This window comes from Ochotona curzoniae, unplaced genomic scaffold (genome assembly GCF_017591425.1).
Source record: "Ochotona curzoniae isolate NIBS_2020 unplaced genomic scaffold, NIBS_Ocur_1.0 contig_291, whole genome shotgun sequence".
NCBI classification, from domain to species: domain Eukaryota; kingdom Metazoa; phylum Chordata; class Mammalia; order Lagomorpha; family Ochotonidae; genus Ochotona; species Ochotona curzoniae.
In genome coordinates, this window is record NW_024465649.1 from 12,384,758 (window position 1) to 12,399,558 (window position 14,801).

A 14,801-nucleotide genomic window follows, 5' to 3' on the forward strand; every position below is an offset into this window, starting at 1 on the left:
AAAAAAAAAAAGGAGAAGGGTTACCACTGGTAATAGAGGGGAAGAAATGGGGTTATTAGAGAAGGTTTGGGGATATATCTATATTTTATTATAAAAATATTTGGAATGGGGACCATTGCCATGGCATAGTATGTTAAACTTCCACCTGTGGTGTCAGTATCCCATAAGGGCACCAGTTCCAGTCCCAGCTGCTACTTCTGACCCAGCTCCCTGCTTATAGCTTGGGAAAGCAGCAGATGACTCAAGTCCTTGGTACTCTGCACTCACAAAGGGGAACCTGGCTCCTGGCTTTGGATTGCCTCAGTTCTTGCTATTACAGCCATTTGGGGAGTGAAGCAGCTGATGGGAGATCTTTCTGTCTCCCTTTGTGACTCTGCCTTGCAAATAAAAATAAGAAGAAAAGCTATTATTAAAAATATATCTAAAATGATGGGCCCAGCACAATAGCGTTGTGGTTCAAGTCCTCGCCTTGAATGTACCGGGATCCCATGTGGTCGCTGGTTCTAGTCCCAGTGGCCCTGCTTCTTGTCCAGCTCCCTGCTTGTGACCTGGGAAAGCAGTTGAGGATGGCCCAAATCCTTGGGACCCTGCACCCGCGTGGGAAACCTGGAAGAGCTCCTGGCTCCTAGCTTTGGATTGGCTCAGCTCCAGCCATTGCGGCCGCTTGGGGAGTGAACCATCAGACGGAAGATCTTCCTCTTTGTCTCTCCTCCTCTCTGTATATCCGCCTTTCCAATAGAAATAAGTAAATCTTTAACAAAATATATATATATATATATATATATCTGAAATGAACATGGCAGCAATTTGAACATCTGGAAAATCTGGGTGATGGGTTCCCTAATGTGTCTTCTACGTGGTTTTTTGTTTTGTTTTGTTTTTTAATGTTTGAAATCATTGTGCTACTGAAAAAGTTTTTAAACCTTTGTTTATATATTTTTATTTATTTAGAGAAACAAAGACAGATGGAAATCCTCCAACCTCTGGTTCGTTCCTCAGACTCTTGTAACAGCTGGGGCAGGGCCAGGCTGAAGTCAGAAACCCAGAACTCCAAGTCTCCCCGTGGATGGCCCGGACCTCTGAGCCATCACATGCTACCTCCCAGGATGCCCTTAGCAGAAGGATAGAATCAGGAAGTGAAGCAGGACTTAACCCAGGCCCTCTGATACAGAATGCCAGCGTCCCAGGCTTCACCAAACTCCTACCATCAGAAGGGTTTTTAAAAAAAGATCCGATGTGACTGGTCCATGCTGTTAGAAACTGAGAACTTGAAGGCATTTACTCCCTGTGTCCCACAGAGAGCAGGGCCCCCTTCGGCCTGTGGGCTCTTCGGTTATTCAATGAAGAGTGTGTGAGCACCTGCCGGGTGCAGGTTCTGTACCAGGTGTAGAAGATGCAGCAGTGAATAACGCAGCTCACTGCCAGCTCATGGTTGATATACCATTGCTTGTATGTGTCGCTCAAGTTACAGAGAGAGAGGGAGGAAGAAAAAAAGAATCTTCCATCTACTGGTTCAGTCCTCACATGGTAGCAAACAGCCAGGGCTGAGTCAGCCCAAAGCCAGGAGCTCCATCCAGGCCTCCCACATGGGTGCAGAGGCCCAAATACTTGGACCATCTTACACTGCTTTCTCAGGTGCATTGGTAGGCAGCTCAATTGAAAGTGGATCAGCCAGGACCTGAACAAGGGCCCAGATGTGATGCTGGCATTGCAGGCACCCACCCAATGTTTTCTTTTTAAATAAATCTGACCTTGGTTCAAGTCTCTCTCTTTTTTTTAAAGATTTATTTTATTTTTATTGGAAAGGCAGATATACGGAGAGGAGGAGAGACAGAAAGGAAGATCTTCTCACGCTGGGCCCGGATCAGGTCTCTTGTTGATTCAGCAAGTAAGCTGTCCTCATTTTGCTCATCTATAAAAAAGAGCATGCTAGCACTGTCTTGTAGGGCTGAATGGGAGTAAGGGGCATCCCTTAAGCACAGCACCTTGGCACAGAGTGGCTATAAGATCCTGTCCCCTCCTCTGTCTCCCCCATGACTGGTGGCTCTTCCCAGCTATGCTGGTGGTTGACCTCTGAGGACAGCATTTGTACCCAAACTTTTCACTCTCAAGGGTCCTCCTTTTTATAATTTTTTCCCATGCTTTGGAAGATTTTGATCCCAAATTGCATGTATTAAGTCATTATTAATTTATCTCCTATTTTTTATTAATCAAAGACCTAGATCACTGCCCCTCGGAGCTTCTGATCTGTAAGCCCAGCAGGGAGCTGCACGTGGCTGACATAATTCCAGCCAGAGGCAGAGGAATGCGGCCCTGTGTGTGGTCCCGTCAACCTGGGAAGGGGGAAGGGAGATGCATCTTGTACACCCTTTTCATTGAACCTGAGTCATGGAATTTGCCACCCTTGCCCAGGTGGGCAGAGCTGTCACAATTGATTATTAACCGATGGTGGGCTGGACATGAGTGTTTGGTGCCAGGCTCTTAGTGGGAGCCCCACGAGGATCCCAGAACTCTCATCCCAAGGGAGTCACTGCAAATGGCACACACTAGTGCCATGTGGGAGAGCATGGGGTTCACGTAGTGGGAGGGAAGGAGCTGTCCTCCACAGGCTCTTGCTGGAGAATACCCATCGTCCTGTGCCTTGCTCCAAGGCTGATGGATTACCCCAGCTTGCAGCTGAGGAGAGGGACAGCCTTTGTCTGTTCTCAGAGCTATGGCCAGGTGGCCACACTGGGAGCAGAGCCTTCACCCCAGCCCAGCTGACCATGACAGAAAAGATAAGGGGAGGGATTTTTGTGCGTAAAAATCCTTAGCACGTTGAGTACAGAGCCCTGCGTGAGAGCACCAGGTATAGAGCAGTAGAAGACGGTGTGTCGCCTGCAACACAGGCAAAAGTTTTGCATACCACTAGAGATGTATATGCAGCCACTGGAGGCTGCACAGCAGACAGCACTGCCCTAGTCGTAGTCTTGGCTCCTTCCTGCTTGTTGTGTCTGCAGGCCACTGGCCCCTTGCCTACTCCTGGATGAGGTTGACTGGCCAGCCCTGGTGGACTGAAGGAGACTGTGGCTGTGTTCTCAAAGATGTCTGTGTGCAAATGCAAATAAGCACCAGGGGAACAGGTGCCGGACTTGAACGTGCCAGGTGAGTTTGCCCACACTCTGACTCTAAGCAAGGATCTCGGGGTGCGTTGGGTGGGATGGGGGTGGCAAATCAAGGAAGTGAGTGAGTGATTTGGGGTGGGCTCTGCAGCTTGTCCTGTCCGGGCCCACCCAGGAGTTGGCATAGCTTGTGCTACAGAGTTCTCCTGCAATGTTGTTTGTCCCCAGGCATCCCAGCCCTGGCCAGCTGAAGGTGTCCCTTCTGGCACTGCTGGCTCAGGCCTGGCAGCCTGGATGGCCTCAGTGGACAGATAGGAAGGCCCCATGCATGAGAACATGCTACAGACCCTGGGGGTGAGGAGGTGGTAGAGGCGGCACAGTGGTCACAGCTGCTTGGCTGTTGGGGAAAGAGGTAGCAGAGCTGCTGGGTGCAGCTTCCCTGTGGGCTGTTGTCCCTCTTCTTCTGGGGTACAGGTGCATGCTGGAGTCTACACAAATGCCTGCCACTTGGCGTGGTTCACAGGGGCCACTCTCTGGGTGTGGCTGTATTTTCCTGGCACCTCATGTACCTCAGTCTTTGCAACCTGAAAATGGATTCAGACTGCCCCTTCAGCTCTGATACTCCAAGGGCCCTGGCTGATCCTTCTCAGGCTGTGCTACCCCCTCCACTCAGCATCTACCCCATTCCCCTGGAATTCCTGCACACTTGGAAGCCCTCAGAGGCTCAGCATGGTAGCTTCCACATCCGGGTTTTCAGAGATATCTTCCACTCATTCCCAAAGGCTGCAATGGTTGTGGATGGGCCAGGAGGAAATCAGGAGCCTCCTCCTGGTCTCCCATGTGGGTACAGGGGCCCAAGCACTTGGTCTGTCCTCAGCTACCTTCCCTAGACATCAGCTGGGAGCTGGGTGGGAAGTGGAGCAGACAGGAGTTGAACCAGCACCCCTAATGAGATGCTGGCACTGCAGGTTGAGACAGCCTGTTAGGCTACAGCACTGTGGACTCCCTTCTTGATGGAGGACCTGGTAGCAGAGTGCTCCTGCTCTGCCCCTAGTGGCCGGTGACCTGAAGGGAGATGGAGGTGGCCAGCAGCAGACAGGAGGAACCCAGGCCTCTCATGATTGAGTCTCCAGTCCTGGCCCCCAGCTAGCTGTCACCCCAGTAGCCCCAGCCCCTGAGCCTGAGCCTACAAAATGCGGGCTCTATGGGGTAGAATTTATACTGAGGCAAAAAGTAGGCTTTAAGACTCGTCAGAAGTTGGTTCAAATCCCAGTTCCACCACCAGGCAACTGTGTGGGCCTGTGGAATCTCTGACTCTCTGAATGTCAGTTTCCCTGCTGTAAACTGGATGTATTTTCCTTCCTGCTCGTTTCTTTGAGAACTTGAGCTGCACTAAGTGCTCAGCTGCAGTGGTGAGTGCCACGAGATTCCTGCTGATCTGGTGCTCGCCTGCTGGTGGGGGCACCAGCCAGGCCTGGGGACCAGGGCATCCCACATGGAGCACAGATTGGAGTATGGCTGCTCTGTTCCAATCAGCTTCCTGCTATTGTGCCTGCAAAGGCAACACAAAATGGCTCAAGGGCTTGGGCTACTGCCACCTACGTGGGAAACCTGGACAGGGCTCCAGGCTCCTGACTTTGCCCTGGCCCTTCCCTGACTGTTGAGGCCATTTAAGCAGTGACTCAGCAGATGAAGATCTCCGTCTCCCCACCGCGACCTCATCAGTCACTGCCTTTCAAATGAATAAATCCGTCTTTGGGAAAAAGAGACAGAGAAATTCACTCTGAATTCCCATCACCAAGCAGTGAAATTCTACCAGTGAAAGCTGGCCATTGCACCTTCCGAAAATGTTCTGAGGATGTTACATTGAATGTAAATTCATCTGTGTCTCAGTAGAGCCTACTGTATGACTCCCTCCAAACGCTTTGCAAATATTAACTCACTGTTCCCATTTGACAGGCAAAGAAACCGAGGCACTCAATTGAGGTTGAACACCTGTTCAAGTTCCTAAGTTTGTTTATGGCTGATATAAATGTGCCAAACAAACAGTGACAGTTCAGTGGTCGCTTTCCAAGTGTGCAGGGGCCTTTGGGACTTGGTGTCAGTTGCAGGACAGCTCCTGGCTGAGATGACCCCCAGCTTCTGGGGTGTGGTTGTGAGGGGCCCAGGGGAGTTTGTGAGGAGTTCAAGGTAGTGGAAAGTACGAGGAGAGGGGAAGACAGGAGGGTTCAGAGGGGTCCAAGGAGACAGAGAACATGCCCAGCAACTCCCTGGAGGTAACAGTGCTGGAACAGCCATTGTGGCAGGTTCTCTGGCGGCCATTCCCTTTATGTGACCATGAACTTCCTGGGCTTGTTAAAGACTCTTGGCTTGGCCACAGGAGGAGAAGGAGAGCTACTGGACTAATGTGAGGCTTCCTTTGTGGCATCCAGCCTCCAGCTCCAAGCCCCCTAGCCTCCAGCTTCCCAGCACCCCATCCTTCAGCTCCCAGGCCCAAGCCCCCAAGCCCAGCCTCCACCCTCCAACCTCCAGCCCTCAACCTTCAGCTCCCAGCCCCTGCCCCCAGTTCTGCACATCTTGTTTCAGGACCTCCTCATGTCAGACCACCCCAGCTACCCCTCCTGCTGGTTTAGAGCATCAGCATTTGCCCTGGGCAGTCCTGGGTTTGAGTCCAGCTTCTGTGACTTAGAGGACATGGGGTCCTCTGCCCTCAGTGTCTTTGGGAGGGTGGAGATGAGGGAGAAATGAAGCAGCCTGTGTGAAGTGCTGAGTCAGTCCTCTGGCTCTGCAGTTGTTTGCACTCACAGTCACCTGCAGAGAAAGAGAGAGAGAGAGAATGAGAGAGGCTGCCTGCAGGTGAATCATAGTTTAAAGCTTGTAAGAGCTGGGGCCTGGCGTGATGGCGCAGTGGTTAAGGTCCTCGCCTTGCACGCCCAGGATCCCATATGGGCACCGGTTCTAATCCCGGCGGCCCCGCTTCCCATCCAACTCCTTGCCTGTGGCCCAGGAAGGCAGTCGAGGACGGCCCAAAACTTTGGGACCCTGCACCCGCATGGGAGACCCAGAAAAGGCTCTTAGCTTCAGATTGGCTCAGCTCCAGCCGTTGCGCTCGCTTGGGGAGTGAATAATGGGACGGAAGATCTTCCTCTCTGTCTCTCCTCTCTGTATATCTGCCTTTCCAATAAAAAATAAAATGAATCTTTAAAAAAAAAAAAAAAGCTTTTAAGAGCTGACCTCCTCTGGTCTCATGGCCAGTAGCAGCCTGGCCTGACACTTGAGGCCCTGAGGCCCAGAGGAGATTGGGGGCCAAGGTTGTGTTGCATGCTTGCTTGCAGTGCACTCAAACCATAGCTCTTGCTGCTGGGCCTACCCCACTGCTGGAGTCGGGTAGGGACAAGGGAACCCCCTCGTTTGCCTTACTCCCAGCTTTCTCCCATCTCTAGGAATTGTGGGTACCCATTTCCTGCCCAGCTTGGGGCTGATCCTTTGTGACGCTGGGTTTCTATTTCTGTGAGATGGGGGGTAATATCTCTTCCCTGGGGGAGTGGCAGGAAGGGGGACACCCAGTGATATGGGAAAGCCCAGAGCTGGACAGTGGACAGCACTGAATGGCAGTGATTTGGTCCCCTCCTCTCTTGTGAGATGCTGTGTATTTCACGACCCTGCCCAGGGTCCCTCAGGACACCTTGTCCTTGGCCGATTTGGACTCCTGGGGTGTCATTCCTGGCATGTGCCCTTCACACCCCTGCCCTTGGGAGCAAGCCCAGGACAGAGAGACTATGAGAGGGAAGCAGACAATCAGAGAGGGCAGGGAGAAGAAGGAACTGGGGTGTGAAGAACTGGGGTTCCCCACTGCCTCCTTCCACTTTTCCAGCTGCCATCCCCACGCCTCTCTCCTTCCTTTCTCTGGGCTTGCAGCCTCCCTCTTCAACTCCTTCCATGGCCCTCTTTCTGCATCCCTACCTGGATTCTCCATCCTGCTCCCCATAGGGCAGGGGTGGGGAGCCTTTTGTCTGCCAAGGCTATTTGGATATTGATAACATCATTCATGGGTCATAAAAACCATCCACTTAAAAATTAGTCTGCTAATGATTTATTGAATATCAAGTCCCACCTGCAGTTGCAATGGCAGGGCCAAATGGAACAGTTTCATAATGCCATGGGCTGATACAGCCCATGGCCTGGATGTTCCCCACCCCCTGTTATATGGACGAAGGCAGAGGGAGGGTACCTGGTCTCCAAGATAACCATGCTCACATCCAGCTGTGACCTTGCACTTGAACATGCATGTATGCGCAGAGAGCATTGATTGCAGCCTATAGAATGAATGTGTACATTGGCATCTAGTCCATGGGCATATAGGAAAACACATTTACACATACAATAATGTGTGACCCGTATGTGTGCACAGGGTGGACAGTGGGTGTGCAAAGAATCACATGAATGCATTGTGATGAGCATAGTTGCTGGAGGGCACAGGACAGGCACACACACAGATGTGTCCCCTCCATGCTGGATGCCTGGGTGCTAACAGGGGTTCTGATGCATGGCCAGATGATAACACGCAAACACTCAGACAGGTGCGCACATACACCAGTGACAGCAGGCACACTACTTCCTCCCTTCATCCTGAGTGCCTGCTCGCAACTTCATGGGGACTGCATCCCTTCAGCAGCAGCCCTGTGTTGTGCCCACCAACTTCAGGGTGCAGTAGAGCCAGTGCAAGGAGAAGCATCCTCTTACACCAAGTGTCTGGAATAGGTCCTTTGGCTCAGCTGGGGCAGTCGGCTGTGGGCAGTGGTCCTGAGGGCAACAGGGCACTCCCTCCTGACACGGCAGATGGCAGCCTCTATTCCTGCCCTACCACCCACTGGGGCAGCTGGAGGGGCAGCTGGACAGCAGAAGGCCCCACACAGAGGTGACTTCATGGAAAGGTGGGCTAAGAAGACAAAAGTAGATCATTGCGTGGTAGATGGGATCGGGGATGGGGCGAACTTGAGACCTGGGGATTAAAACTTCCAGCAGCCTGTTGACTGCCTGGGTGCCAGGCCGGGATCGTCTCCATGCTCAGAGTCCAGATTCCCGCTACCGTGTACACGTGGTGACCTGTCCCTGGGCAGCCAGTGCGCCAGTCAGCACCAGGCTCCGCCTGCTGGCCGCCCAGCTGCCAGCTCTGGGATTTGGGGGCTTTGAATTGCTGCTTAGGTAGCTCCATGTTAAGCCCATGGTAATTCTGGGATGTCAATCAATCCGAAAGACTCCCAACGACAGAGTAACTTTTCCTTTGAAGGTAAGCGAGGGTAATGAGACCTGGTAGGTCGGAGGAGAATGCACCACATGATCTTTCTGGAAAAGTCTGATATACCAACCTCCTATGAATCCTGTGTAGAACTTCTAATCACTGAACAAACCTGAACACCAAACACCAATCCATGAAAAAACTAAGGCTCAGGGCTTGTCTAGCAGGAAAATATCCTATTACCTGACATGATGATGGATCAGGAGACAGGTCACATTAGGCAGGGCCATGACATTAACTAGCACATGAAAGAACCATATCCGGGGAGTAGATTCTGTGCAGTATGTGTGGGTCAAACCCCAGTGGTTAGCTCAAAAGTTGGGGTGGTGATGGACTAAGCTAGGTGTGACCATGGAGCCTGCCATCACTCATGAGTAAAGGAACCAATAACAGTTTGGACTGGTCAAGGCAGCAGCACCCGAATGTGTATCCTGAATAGGGTGTGGGGTGGGCCGGGCTGCAGCGTTTACAAGCTCATACAAGGCCAAATGGAAGGCCAGACTACGCCTGACATTGGCCTAAAATCCACTGGCATGTATGAGAACTAGGTCAGGGAGTGGGTCAAGTGGAGGAACTTGGGAAACTCCCTTGGCAGGTCATAGCTCCCACTGGTGAACATGTGGTCCAGACTTAGGGGTCAGACAAGCTGGGCAAAGTAGCTCTAATGCTTGGCTAATGTGTGGGTTGGTAATAGAACGGGGTAAACTGGGCAGGACTGAGCAAACCTTAGCTCACAAGCAAAATTAGAAATCAGGATGGAGCACAGGTTATGCCAGGCTAGCCTCTTGCACCTACTGGTCTGCGTGACCCAGGGATGCTAAGTCACAGCATCTAGGGCAGGGGCTGAGACAGGTGAGAGGCTAAGCCAACTGGGTCAGAGCAAACACTGGCATGCGTGCGATCTATGGCTGGGACAGTCCCAGTTGGGGAGCTAAGAGGACACCCTAACTGGGTTGAGATTCCCACTGAGGAGCTCAGGGGCTGGAAAAGGGGCTGTGTTCTGATCTGGATTTGGCTGTAGTCTCCCTTGGCACAAGTGTGGGATGGGACTGGACGCAGCGAGCTGGGCTAGACTCCAACACCATCTGGTGCTCTGGAGGACCAGAGTAGATGTGGGACAGAATAGGCTAGGTCTCAGCCCCTACTGAGCCATGTGTGAAGTGTATTTGGGTATGGACAAGTCATGGCTGGGCTGAAACATCCAACAGTAAGAACCAGATTGGGTTGAAGGACAGTCAGGAAAAGCCACTGTTCCTGCTAGGACAGGAGGTGAACTGAGTAGGGTGGGCCCATGGACCCACTGGTATGAGTGAAATCTGGTGTTAGGAGAGGTTCTGATGGAGGAGCCTGGACCACTTCTCTGGCAGGACACAACCTGCAGGTAAGCACAAGAAGCATGATAGAAAAAAGCCCAGAACTGGCCATGGGAAGTTTCCTACTGGCATACATTTGGAATGGGTCGGGAGTAGATCAGGCTGAACCAGTTCACATCACCCACTGGCGAATCCGAGCACCAGAACAGAGTGTGGGTTGGGCCAGGTTCAGTTGTGACACAAACCAGTGCACATTACAGAATGCCAAGGTGAGGTTGCCTGTACCAGCACACGTGAGAACCAAGGAAAAAGAGGAAAAGCCAGCAAGGAGAATGTGGGCTCCCCTGCTGGACAACCACTCCCACTGGAGAGCATGAGCTGGGATGGGGGCAGACTGGACCAGGCAGGGCTACAACAACATGTGAGCTAGATCAGGGAAAAGACAGGCTGGGCTGACTGTTCCTACTGGTGCAAGCAAAAATTAGAGTAGATGAGGGTTGGTTGGGCTTAGCTGCAGCATCAGCTGGCAGAGGCTGGCACTGGGAGCTAAATGTGTCAAGTTACACTGCAGAACCACCTGGAGAGTGCATGATCCGGGAGTGGGAGTGGCCTAGAAGGGAGATAGTGGGCTCCTCCCTCTTGAGTTACCACTCCCACTGGAGGGCATGAAAACCAGGACAGGGACAGGGGTGGCTAGACAGAAAGGCACCTGCCAGTATGTGCATGGGCTGGAGAGTCAGTCTAGTTGGGTTGAAGCCTACTTCAATGCCCATTGACATGTACGAAAGTTAAATGGGATGTGGGACAGACTGTACTAGTCTGTTGCACATATTGACAAACCAGGGTAGGGGGCGGGCCTGTGGGGGCTATTGTGCATTGCTCTGACTAGGCTGCAGCTCCCACTGGTTTGCATGAGGTCTGAGTATGAAGTGGGCAGAACCATGCTGGACTGCGGCACCCATTGATTCCAGAGGAAGACAGGGCTGGAAACAGAACCGACCCAGCAATTGCATCCACCAGCTGATTGGGGTGATGGACTGTACCAGGCCCTGTACTGGCAAGTACACACAAGAATCTGGTCTGGGAACACCTCAGACAAAGTTTCTTTGGTATCTCCCCAATCGAACTGCCAGACACAGAACCCTAACCATGAAAACACAGAGGACAGAACAAATCAGTCAACTACCTCAGCCATATGCTGGCAGTGAAAAACTGGGCAAATGGAGACTCTAAGATTGACTATGTCAATCAGTGGATTCTTCAGCGACCTCATCATGCTTGGAATGGCGAGGTTGGCAGTAATTCATAACTGTTGAACTATCGAAATCACTTGAGCAAGACCCTCCAAGCATGCCCCACATCAGGGGTCCTGGGATGGGTGGGAGACTGGGTGGGGCTTCTCTCTTTATCTCCCCTTTTACCCCAAATACATGAAGGAAGCAATGTGGAAATAATAGTCTTACCCACTTTCCTGTAGCCCTTGAACCTTTTTGCCCTAATTAACTATGTAAAGAATTCCAAAAATAAAGGAAAAAAATACCGAAGAGAACAGTAAGGAGATCCCTAAGGCTGCATAGCCTGGGAGAACACACAATCAGAAAATGTCACACTCTCCCTCCCCCTGCTACGTGCACCACCTGTGCCACTGCCCACTCTGTTCTCACGACACCCAGCGGGGGGCTGCTCGGCTCTGAGCTGTGACCGGGGCTCCCGTTGTTGCGGTTTTGGAAACTCTGTGCATAGCCACATGTCAGAGCATGCTGATACTGCACTAGCGGCCGTGAGGGGGTCTCGCTTGGGCGCTGTTGGTTGCAAGGGCCCCATGGGTTGCCATGGTGATTAGCAGGGATGGATGTGTTGGGAAAAGCTGAATGAGAAAGAGAGGCAGGCCATGGGCTGTTTACATCCCCCTAACTCCATTCAGTTTATGCTGAATCCCTAACCCCCCAACACTAGTATTAGCAGGTGAGGACTCAGGAGGTGATAGATCACAGGGGTGTGGACTGGGCCTGTGGCACAATTACCTGCGATGCCAGCATCCCCTATCAGAGCAGTGGTTTCGGTCCCAGTTGCTCTACTTCGGATCTAGCTCCTTGCTAATGTGTCTGAGAGGAGGGCAGAAGAGACTGATGTACTTGGGCCTTTGCCACCTATGTGTGAGACCCAGTTGGAGTTTCTTTTCTTTTTTTAATATTTATTTATTTTCAAGCCCAGTGCGATAGCCTAGTGGCTAAAGTCCTCACCTTGAATGTGCCAGGATCCAATATGGGCACCGGTTCGTGTCCCAATGACTCCGCTTCCCATCCAGCTCCCTACTTGTGGCCTAAGGAAGCAGTTGGGATGGCCCAAAGCCTTGGGATCCTGCACCCACATGGGAGACCTAAAGAGATTCCTGGCTTTGGATTGGCTCCTCAGCTCCGGCCATTGAGGCCATTTGGGGAATGAGTCAATGAATGGAAGATCTTTCTGTCTTTCCTTCTCTGTAAATCTGTCTTTCCAATTAAAAAAGAAATGGGACAGTCAAGACTTGAACTGTGCCTATATGGGATTCTAGCACCACAGGCAGAAGCTTAGCCTACTATGCCACAGTGCTGATCCCTCCCTGTCATTTTTGTTCAAACAGCTTGAATAGACCCAGGTAGCCAGGTAAACACAATGTGGATGGACACAGGTTCAAGCTGACGGGAGCACAGCGTCTCTGTGTGTTCTTGAGCACTTGAGCAGCAGGCCCACAGGGGAGGCTGCAGCACACAATGCAGAAGAGGGGCAGCGTGGGTGGGGCAGCTCTGGAGCTCACTTCAGAGGCAGGCGGGTGGTCAGAGGTTAAGATGCCGCTTGGAAGGCCGCAATCCCTGAATGCCTGGGCTGGACTTCAGCTTCCAGCTGGCGGACATGCTGGGAGGCAGCAGGTGAGGCTGAGTGCCTGCCCCCGCCCCCAATGGGAAACCCGGATGGAGTTTCTGGCTCCCAGTGCGGACCTGGCACAACCCCAGCTGTTGAAGACATTTGCAGGGTGAACCTGTGAATAGATCTGTCTGTGTGTGTGTGTGTCTTTCAAAGACAATGAAAAAAAGAAGTTTGGCATTAGCCAGAGGCATTTCAGAGGCAAACCTGGGCGCTGAGCTCAGGAGTGAAGATGGGGGCAGGCTGGGATGACAAAAGCAGAGCCAGGCTCCTACATTCCTGGCCAAGCAGAGCGCCTGTGCGACCACCACAGGAGGAGCCAGCCTGAGGCTGCACTAGCGGCCGTGAGGGGGTCTTGCTTGGGCGCTGTTGGTTGCAAGGGCCCCATGGGTTGCTATGGTGATTAGAAGGGATGGATGTGTTGGAAAAAGCTGAGTGAGAAGAGAGGCAGTTTTTCCAGGAATAGGACAACTAACACACACGGTACCGCCTAGCCCATGGGCAGCCACAGCAGCTGTGATTGCCCTTGCTCAGGGAGGGCCCAGGCCACACACACCTTCCCAGTTGTGCACAGGGCTCCTGTCTGCAGCCTTGGTTCTGGACCATGCCCTGAGAGCAGCCCTCAGCAGTGGCAGCAAGAGCTGCTAGAGGAGCCCTCCACAGGTGGGCAACTTGAGAGCCTAGTCTATGCTGACTCCCAGAAGTGACCCATGGGGTTGAGTTCCATGGCCCACATGTGACCTGTGCCCCAGACAGCCTGACCTGTCTTTCTTCCCATCCTGTCCTATCTTACCCCCCTGGGCTACTTGGGAGCCCACTCTGGGATAAACTCATCATGGTTGGGAGTTCCTGCACAAAAATCAGCCCAGGGCAGTGGCAAAGCCCCTCGCAGCGGGCTGAACACAGTGAGGCTCCACCCTCTTTATCTGCATCATCTGCCAAGCACCCAGGGCTTGGCTGCTTCTCCCTACCCCTTCTTGTGCACACAGTAGGTGTTTACTAAATGCTTCCAACCCCTGGGAACACCCCAACCTTTCTTTCCTGTCAATCAAGCCCACAGGCCAGCCAATCAGATGGCCTTCCCCCTGAAGGCAGCTGAGGGGTTCCCTGAGACTCCCCTCCCATAGGCAACAGGTGCAGCCTGGCAGGTGGAAGTGGGTCTCCTTCAGGGTAAACGTAAACTGCCCAGGTTCCCATAGATGCCTGCTGAGACTTCCCACGCCAATATCTTGGCTAACCTCCCTGCATACTAGGGTTCCAGCCACTAGCCCTCTCTCACAACCCAGGGAGCATCAGAGAGTAGGTCCCTTTCCAAAGCTCCTCCAGTCAAAGTATTCGTCTAGCCAGGATTCAGCCATTCGTCCATCAGAGCCCATAGTTCAGCTCCTTGCTGGGAGGGCAGCACCAGGTCACACTTCCTCTCGATGCCCGGATGCCTGGCACAGTCTCAGCGCAGAGCAGGAGCTCTGTGCAATTCTCTGAGTGGAATTGAGTCAAACTGGAAGACACCCAAAGGTAAAGAAAGATGCAACTTTCTGCAAGAAATGGAGCCTCCAAGGGTTTTTTAGCGGCCCCCAGCTCCTGGCTGAGAGCCCCAGCACACAAGCCTCAACCATCCATTAAATTGTGAATGCTTAAGGTCTCACAATGGCCAGGACAGATCTCAGTACAGACCTTCACTGTGGCCCAGGGCCATCTCCACCTCAGAACTGCACACTGCAATTCTGCTTGTTCATAGACTTGGCCCTCATCAGCTGTCGGCAGCAGTCTCCTTCTCGCTCCTTTTGGTCTAAACCCTCTATACCTTTTGGGTCCCACTCATTTCAGGCTGTTCTCGCACTGCTCAGGACTGGGAGATGGAGGGACCAGTGGTAAGCTCCTCCTGGGTGCTCCAGCATGGCTCAGCCCTGCTGGCAGGATTGAATGGCTCCATTGAACAGATAAGAAGACTGAGCCCAGGGGAATGACATGTGCAAGGTCCTCTGGCAAGGCACAGCCTGGCCTGGGACTGACCCCAGACATTTGCCTGACTCCAAAACATGTGCCTTTTCTCCACCACCTGATGCCTTTCCATGGCCTTGCTTGTCCCCTTCTGCAGGCAGGATGGCCAGTACAGATCTCAGAACGTGTCAACCTGCTGACATTAGATCCGTCACCTTAGTGTGCAGCGGAGGAAGCACCTGG